The sequence below is a fragment of the Sinocyclocheilus grahami genome, unplaced genomic scaffold (assembly GCF_001515645.1).
Source record: "Sinocyclocheilus grahami isolate Dianchi unplaced genomic scaffold, SAMN03320097.WGS_v1.1 scaffold153.1, whole genome shotgun sequence".
In the NCBI taxonomy this organism is placed as follows: Eukaryota; Metazoa; Chordata; class Actinopteri; order Cypriniformes; family Cyprinidae; genus Sinocyclocheilus; species Sinocyclocheilus grahami.
In genome coordinates, this window is record NW_015505332.1 from 108,550 (window position 1) to 117,689 (window position 9,140).

General features: G+C 38.4%; 1 protein-coding gene and 1 long non-coding RNA gene across 8 annotated transcripts in view; one reads left to right on the top strand and one right to left on the bottom strand.

Moving 5' to 3' along the window:
* The window catches only part of LOC107592415 (sodium bicarbonate cotransporter 3), a 65,673-nt gene that overhangs the window by 25,700 nt on the left and 30,833 nt on the right, over positions 1-9,140 (bottom strand). The window lies entirely within an intron of this gene.
* Positions 5,863-9,140, top strand: part of LOC107592416 (uncharacterized) — a 22,332-nt gene continuing 19,054 nt past the window's right edge. Inside the window, exon 1 of the long non-coding RNA XR_001609976.1 lies at positions 5,863-5,948. This is a non-coding gene — a long non-coding RNA (uncharacterized lncRNA). The remainder of the gene's footprint in view (positions 5,949-9,140) is intronic.

A 9,140-nucleotide genomic window follows, 5' to 3' on the forward strand; every position in this document is an offset into this window, starting at 1 on the left:
GCCTGATGGCAGCAGACTAAAGAAGCTGTGTGTCGGGTGGGTAAGATCACCTGCAATGCAGAGGGCTTTGCGGGTTCCATAAATATCCTCGAGGGAGGGGAGAGAGACACCAACGATCTTCTCAGCTGCTCTCACTATGCGTTGAAGTGACTTGCGGCAGGATGCGTTGTAGGCGCCATACCACACAGTGATGCAGCTCGTCAGAATGCTCTCGATGGTGCTTCTGTAGAAGGTGCACATGATGGGGGCCTCTGGCTCTTCTCAGTTTGCGGAGGAAGTAGATGCTGCTGTGCTTTCTTGGTCAGTGCTGCGGTGTTGTCAGTCCAGGAGAGATCCTCTGTGATGTGCACACCCAGGAACTTGGTGCTGCTCACTCTCTCCACAGTCTGACCGTCAATGGTGCGAGGAGCATGCTGAGTGCGCACTCTCCTGAAATCAACAATAATCTCCTTCGTCTTCTCCACATTCAGAGAGAGATTGTTGTCACTCCACCACCTGGCCAGGCGGCTCACCTCGCTCCTGTAGTTTGTCTAATTTCTGTTGCTAATGAGACCATCACAGTCGTGTCATCCGCAAACTTAATGAAGAGGTTGGAGTTGTGTGACGGTGTGCAGTCGTGTGTCAGCAGAGTGAAGAGGAGGGGGCTCAGCACACATCCTTGGGGGGCCCCAGTGTTCAGTGTGTTGGTGCTGGATGTGTTACTGCCGACCCGTACTGCCTGAGGTCTCCCAGTCAGGAAGTCCAATAGCCAGTTGCAAAGCGTGTTGAGCCCCAGCTGGACCAGTTTGTGAATGAGCTGTTGAGGGATGATTGTGTTGAATGCCGAACTGAAGTCTATGAACAGCATTCTGACGTATGAGTCTTTTTTGTCCAGATGTGTAAGTGCTGAGTGGAGGGTAGTGGCGATGGCGTCATCGGTCGAGCGTTTGGACTGATATGCAAACTGGAAGGGGTCCAGGGAGGGACCAATGATATTGATAACATATCTTTATTACTAAAAAATAAATAAGTAAAAGTAAACAAAAAAAAACACTAAAACTGAAATATATCATTTTACATGCTACAAGCTAATTTTAGGCATTATAATTTTCTAATGTACTGTATGAAATATATATTTATGTATTTATTTTGAGGAACCACCAAAATAATAGGTCCAAGATCGCCTGAACGAGTTGGTCTTAGCCCGATTGCAAATGGACTCAACAAATCAAGTGGTATCATAATTCAGAATGGGAAATATGTTATATAAAAAGCAGCAGTGTCTGATTCAGTGAATGAGCACATTAGTTAATGCAAATCCTAAAACGCTATGTAATTGCTCTTCTCACAAGAACGCTGTCCCAACGAAGCCTTGATCCCCACTGCATTAAATGTTATAATTTCATTTTAAATATTATAATTTAAATATAATTATACCACATAATTATAATATTTAACATTATAATTTTTTAAAAAATATATAAAATATTTTATTATAATATTTAAAATTATATACATATTTAAAATAATTTAAATTAAAGCCGTCATTCCCACTCTAACTGGTAAATATAATTTTTATATGTAATTTATCATTTAGAGTGGGAATGACGGCTACATTCATGTAAGTGTTTGCGAATGTCACAACTAAAGATAACGCCACATTAAGCCTGCGGAACGAACTGGTCAATGCATCTTGATGACTGATGCAGAGGAACGTAAACAGGTGAACTCTGACCAATAAGAGGACAGTTTTACTCACATGTGACTTCCATAAACAAAGTTTGGTACGCTTTGCAATGATGGCTTGTGAAAGCGAACCGAACCAAGAACAAAATGCTGCATTGTAACAAATTAAGTCCCTGTTTCGCAACAGCAAACAATGTACAGGTCTGAAAACACCCTAAAATGCAAAAATAAGGGAAACATGCACACACAATTATTTTATTGTTCAATACTGAAAAGAAAATCTCATAATACTGGTGGATAACCAACATGGTACCGATTTATCCACCCAGAGAAATCTAGCATCACGGAGGCATATTTTACATTGGGATTTTTAAAACAAAACCACTAGAGTAAAAAAGCGGCAGTGGTGTTCTTAGGTTCCAGTACACACATTCCAAACTTCTGCTGAGCAGCCCTCTTAAACTCCACGTAAACCAATCTGACACTGCGAACAAACTGCGAGAAAACCGGCGTGCTTTTAACAAACACATAAATAGCATCTTAACAGTCTCAGGCATGCTTTAGGGAAAGCTTAAAAGTTAAATCTGCCACCCATGCTTGAGTTATTGTGTTGAAGGTAGGCTTCTGGGAAGCAAAAGCTGCTTGCGTCACAAGAATGATGTGAACAAGGAAAGAAAACACCAAGCAATTTAAAGCTAACTTCATTCAGCCGGCTCGTAGTGTGAGGGTGGGACGTGTGTGAACGCATGTGTGGTCTGTGTAAACGCCTGCTGTGTCCACACCAATTTCACACGCTTGTCTGCGCAGAGAATGCAAGGGAGGCTGAGAGAAGAGTACACACTTTGTCAGTCACAACAGCTCTTGAAAACATAGAGACACATAGAGGCAATGTAACTTATCTTGTGTGCTTCAATCCTGCAAAGCACACATTCCACAATGAACAGAGTCACTGATGACTTCCATACACACACTGAGGTCGAAGGTCTCCAAGGACATAATTAAATAAATTAAACACTAATGGCAATTACAGGTTTTAGTTTACATGGAAAACATATTTAGATAGAGAAGAAAACAGCAGTGCGGATACAAAGCAACACATTGTGAGCAATAAGGAATGGGGGGTGAAGGTGGGTCGACCAATACTAAAGCTTCCTCCCATATTATCTTGACACTCCCCTAAACACCAGCTTCAAAACAACAGCTCTGTGCAGAGCTACATGCCTGTGAAAACCCATCCTGGTCCTTACTAATTACAATAATCAGCCAAGTTACTCAGATGGCAGGAAAAACAAGAAAAGTATAAAGATATCAAAGCACATAAAGCTGAGGAGTTAAAACTGGCAATAAAAAGACCTGACTCACTGATCTACGTCTGTTACGATTAGATCGCTGTATGTGTCTGGCACAAAGGCATGAACAAAGATAACAAAATCCTATCTGAGATCTAAAACCTTAAGCAATATAAAACAAAAAAAACAAAAGTCTGTCTTCATTTACTCGCCCTCATGTCACTCCAAACATGACTTACTTTCTTTCTCCAATGAATCAGAAAAGTAGATGTTTCTATACACAAAGTAAAAGGGGACTAGGTCTGTCAAGCTCCAAAAAGGTAAATGAAAGTAGTCTATATGATTCATGCACTATATGCCAAGTGTTCTGAAGCAGCACAATAGCTTTGTGTGAGGAACAGACCAAAATTTAAAATCATTCATTAAAAACACTGGTTTGAAAATCTTTCTTGACAGCCATGGCAGTGTTTCCCCAAGGTTTAGATTCCGTTTTTTTCCGTTTTAATTTTTCTGGACTCCTTTTTAATGGTTAAATTAAATTTTATTAATCAAAAAGCATGTATATAATTAATTAAAATCATGAAACTTAAACAGTTTAACATCAATTTATTAAAAGTTTAACAAAAATTACGTTTAGGGCCCAAAAACTTTATTTTTTACAACCTTTTTACATGTCTTATTGTTACCAAATTCTGTGTTTTAGCATGTCTAATTATTTGAAAGCATAAAAACAAGTTTCATTTATACTTACAATATGATTTATGATTTTTTTTCCCTCAGAAATTCTGTGTATTTACATTTTTAAGGCATAAAACATTCATTTAATTTATCTTTTAATTAATGAAAATCAAACTAATTTTATTTTTTGGAAAATAAAAGGGATTTAATATTACAATTAAAACATTGAAGAAATATTGTATGATTAGTCCTTAAAAATAAGGTTTTAATAATTTTAGTAGTAGTAGTAGTAGTAGCCTATTACGTACATTCTACTGAACAATAGTAGGCTAATATATTTCTGCTGCAATGTCTTCAAGTTAAATCAAACGTTTATTTTGACGGGTTGCCGTGAATACCTTTACATTTCTGTGTGTGTATATGATATGAGGATAGTTTTACTCAAATGAAATGGTCAAATGCTCATGAAGTGACTCTCAGAGCAGTTCTGGAGATGTTGTTCATGTAACGTTATTTATGTCCTCATTAGTGAGACGACAGACGTCAATATCACCGGAAGCGCCACGCGCGCTTCAGTACGAGTAGTACACAAAACCGCGCGTCTGCGCCATTCATTAACACATAGACATGCAGAATTCATATTTAAATAGTCGTTTTGCTTAATATTTACAAATACTAGTGGGAGTGGGTGTGTGCGCGTACGTTTGTGTGTGCGCGCGCATCGGGGCGGAACTCCGCTGTGCGCGATACAGAGAGCGCGACCATGTAACGTAGAGACAGAAATGACATGCCGTCGTGTAAATAAGATAAATAACAAGGCTATTTAGTTTGTTTAATAAAAGAACAAGGTATAGACATGTTCTATAGCAAAGGTAACTTTAAATTACTTCTGTTGTGATCTGGCGCTATAGAGAAAATAAAATGAAATTAACTTGTTAGGGTTAGGGTTAGGGTTAGGAAATGCCGTTGGGGGGGTGGGCCGCCCCCCTAATATAATGTCAGGGGAAACACTGCATGGTCACTCTTTACTTGGAAAAGAGCAGCTTAAAAGTTGTTCAAAACCTTCATGAGTTTCCTTCTTCTGTTGGACACAAAATAAGATATTTTTAAGATTGTTGGTACAGTTACTGGTAGGGATTTTATTTCATACCATAGAAGTCAATTGCTACCATTAACAGTTTTGTTACCAACTTGATGGTGAATAAAAAATGAAAGAATTTTCATTTTTTGATGAACTATCCCTTTAAACATCAGGCTAAACAACTTCTTTTGTGTTTCACAAAAGTCAGGCAGTCATGAAATGATATACATATATATATCACATATAGCCTACTACTACACATGCTTTATATTTAACTATTAACGTTCATTTAAGACACAAATGACTGTGTTGACGAGGAGACATTGACACATAACTGTGCATTTGAACGTTTAAGCACAAAGCGCAAAAAATAACTCAAGACTGGCACTGTAGAGCAGGTGCGCGCCACGCGAATCAGGCCGTGACAGTCTTAATGCGTGCATTTGCCAAAATGAATTCTGCCCCACTGCTTAATATCCCGGAACAGTTCAATTTGTTTTTAAACCACAATGCTTAAAATGCGTTTAAATGAAAAGCTTAACCTACATCATGCCGCGCAAAACGATTGATATATTTCTACCGGTTTATCTCTCAAACCATAAGCGAATATACTTTGTTCAAACACAAAAAGCAATATACATCCATCAAGTTTTTAACTTGTTAATCAAACTAAAATCTGTGGGGACGATGACGCTGTGATTTTATCTGCTCCATGTGCCCGGTCCACTTGCTACTCCATCATCAGCTTTAGTAAAATAACCTGATAGCTGGGGATTTTACTGACTCACTAACTAATGTCCTCGTTTTTTTTTTTAGAATAGCCCCTCTCTCACTTTCTTTTTAGAATAGTTTCCATTTTTACTTATCGAAGATTGTTCTTTGCATGACCATTTCCAGGTTATGCCAGAACAAAGTGAAGAGAGGTGAATGCGAACATTGCAGCGATCACCTGATTTATACGTGGTGCAAGGGTCGTTCAAAAGTAAAAATACAGAATAAATGCATTTGATTGGTAAACCAACGAACGTGACTTTTAATCTCTAACGGTAATGCATGGAATATATGGAAAAGCTCCACTAAATAATATCGCTAATAAGTGAGGAGAGGGGCTTCGGCAATCAGCGCTACCGATGACCAGTCAATCTACTCCACAGCCAATCACAGGCCCTCTCCTTGTCCGGGCCCCGGGGCTTCAGCCCCGCCTAGCCCAACGGTTAATGCGGCCCTGTGTATATGTAATGGTTAAATGTAACCAAATCCATTTGTGAAATATGCTTCATCATACTGAATAAAGCATATGGCTTCCTGTGACATCCCTTAAAATTAAGTTGGCTGTCAAAGAGAAAGTGAAAGAGGACAAACGAGAACATTTAGCGCAGGATAGTGCTTTACGTGTGGAATAGAGCGTGCAGTTAATGCTGGTGGGACCGAATGCATGACCCGAGCAGGCACAGTTTAGTTAATTAGATCTTATGCTGTGGTCTAATCCATTTTAATGCTATTAAAGTAAGCGGGAGGTCAGTGCAGCGGTCCGTACTGTACATGTTACTTTTAACAAGTTCACTCATTACAATCATACCAGAATTATATTAAACCTGTATGGAAGTTGGCTGTCAAAGAGAAAGTGAAAGAGGACAAACGAGAACGTTTAGCGCAGGATAGTGTTTTACGTGTGGAATAGAGCGTGCAGTTAATGCTGGTGGGACCGAATGCATGACCCGAGCAGGCACAGTTTAGTTAATTAGATCTTATGCTGTGGTCTAATCCATCTTAATGCTATTAAAGTAAGCGGGAGGTCAGTGCAGCGGTCCGTACTGTACATGTTACTTTTAACAAGTTCACTCATTACAATCATACCAGAATTATATTAAACCTGTATGACACAGCGCCTGAAGCTTAAATCAGTCTTTAAACAAGATGTTGTCAAACAGAATAAACTTTCTAATGGACCTTAGTCTGAGTAGATGCCATTTTTCTCCAGACGAGAACACAAATGAAAATAAGGTTGTGATGGACAGAAGAACATGTAATTCAAATTTGAGCAGCAAATCAACATATTAGATTTCTGAACAATCATGTGACTAGAGTAATGGCTGCTGAAAATTCATCACAGGAATAAATAACATTTAAATTAGAAATATATATATATATATATACGTATTGGAACAGTGAGGCCAATTCCTTTATTTTTGCTGTAGACTGAAAACATTTGGGTTTGACATCAAAAGATGAATATGAGACAATTGTGGGACAAATATTTAATCTGGATCTGATACACAACTTAGAAAATAGCACCTTTTGTTTGAACCCACCCATTGCTCATGTGACCAAAAGTATTGGAACAGATTGACCTAAACTAAATTAAAGTGAATAAGACTTAATATTTAGTTGCAAATCCTTTGCTTGCAATAACTGCATCAAGCCTGTGACCCACTGACATCACCAAACTTTTGCATTCTTCTTTTGTGATGCTTTTCTATAGGCTTCGATCTCTGCCACAATTCTGCGCGCGAAAGATCATATTTTGAGCGCACAAAAGTGCATTTTGCACGAGCGCAATCTGAGTTTTGTGGAGAAAATGTTCGTTTCGCAAAGAAAAAACCGCAATTCTGAGCGCACAAAAATAAATTTTGCATTTAAAATACGTTTTTGGATGTGTGCAGACCTTCTCTTTTGCGCATGCAACGTTTCACTAGCTTGCTTCCTTGATGCCCACCCTCAGTGCTCTCTCAATGCCAACGGCTCGCTTGCTCAACACAACCCAGCGTTACAATGCGCCATAATTCCAGTCAATCAGAGACGAGGCTAAAATAAGTTTTTGGATGTGTGCAGACCTTCTCTTTTGCGCATGCAACGTTTCACTAGCTTGCTTCCTTGATGCCCACCCTCAGTGCTCTCTCAATGCCAACGGCTCGCTTGCTCAACACAACCCAGCGTTACAATGCGCCATAATTCCAGTCAATCAGAGACGAGGCTGCTTAATTCTGATTGGCTGCCTTGACAACCATTCACAACATTTTTTGCATTGCCACGACAGCAGAAGAGGAAAAATACAGTGCATGCATAATTATTATGCAAGTTGATATTCTGATTATATTTTTTTCCAAGCACATTTTACCAATTCCAAACAACAATAATCTTTATTAAAGAAATGTTGTGATTGGTTGTCAAGGCAGCCAATCAGAATTTAGCAGCCTCATCTCTGATTGGCTGGAATTATGGCACATTGTAATGCTGGGTTGTGTTGAGCAAGCAGCTGTTGGCATTTAGAGAGCACTGAGGGTGGGCATCAAGTGAGCAAGCTAGTGAAACATTGCACGCGCAAAGGAGAAGGTCTGCACAAATCCAAAAACTTATTTTAAATGCAAAATTGATTTTCGTGCGCTCAAAATACTTTTTTCTTTGCGAGACGAACATTTTTCTCCACAAAACTCAGTTCGCGTGTGTGTAAAACGCACTTTTGCGCGCTCAAAATATGATCTTTCAAGTACAGAATTGTGGCAGAGATGTTATCCCATTAGGGATGTAACGATTAACCGCGAGCCGGTTGAAAATCGATTCAAATGCTAAACAAATCGCGATTCATTTAGGTGTAGGAGTTTATATGAATGCATGTCTGAGGGGAACTTACTGTCTTTAGAAAAGTTTAGATAGTATTTTTTCTTTTCATCTTGCCTCTGTATAACGCATTTTAAGGTCCTAAAATCAGCGCTGCTTTTACAGCAGAAACCAAGGAAATGCTTTAAGCGCCACCTGCTGGCAGAGAGTGAATCTGCGTCTCATTCAGCTCATCCGCTGTTTCATGCAGATATTTTTATGTATAGTTTCATAAAACTGAAGTCAAAACATTCTGTTTTTGCTTCAAATTTCAAAATTATACAGTCTAATTTAGATTAAAAACTGCTCATGTTGCATGTATGCAGCATCTTTGTTTGGATCATGATTAAAATGCAGTGGTTGCCTCTAATTTTAAATGGAAAGAGCACCGACAAAGCCTTAGTTTGTTTATATGAAGAGATTTATTTTATTTGTGTTACTTATATATTTGATTTGTTTTAAAATTTCAATGTAGTTTTGTTATTTACATTTACATTATATTTAAATTTTGTAATTTAGCAGACGCTTTTGTCCAAAGCGACTTACAAATGAGGACAATAGAAGCAATCAAAACCAACAAAAGAGCAGTAATATGCAAGTGCTATATTAGTATATTATTATAGTGTTATATTTCAATTTCACAAAGAAATGTGCAGCATTTTGTCCAAACAATAATAAAAGGACACATTTAATTTATAATTTGTCTTAAATCTCATTTTGTTAAAAAAAGAAAAAGTGAATCGAATCGTGAGTTGAGTGAATCGTTACATCCCTAAAACCCATACTTCACCGCAGCCTCTTTCAGTTTTGGGGGGTTACTCCCTTCAGTC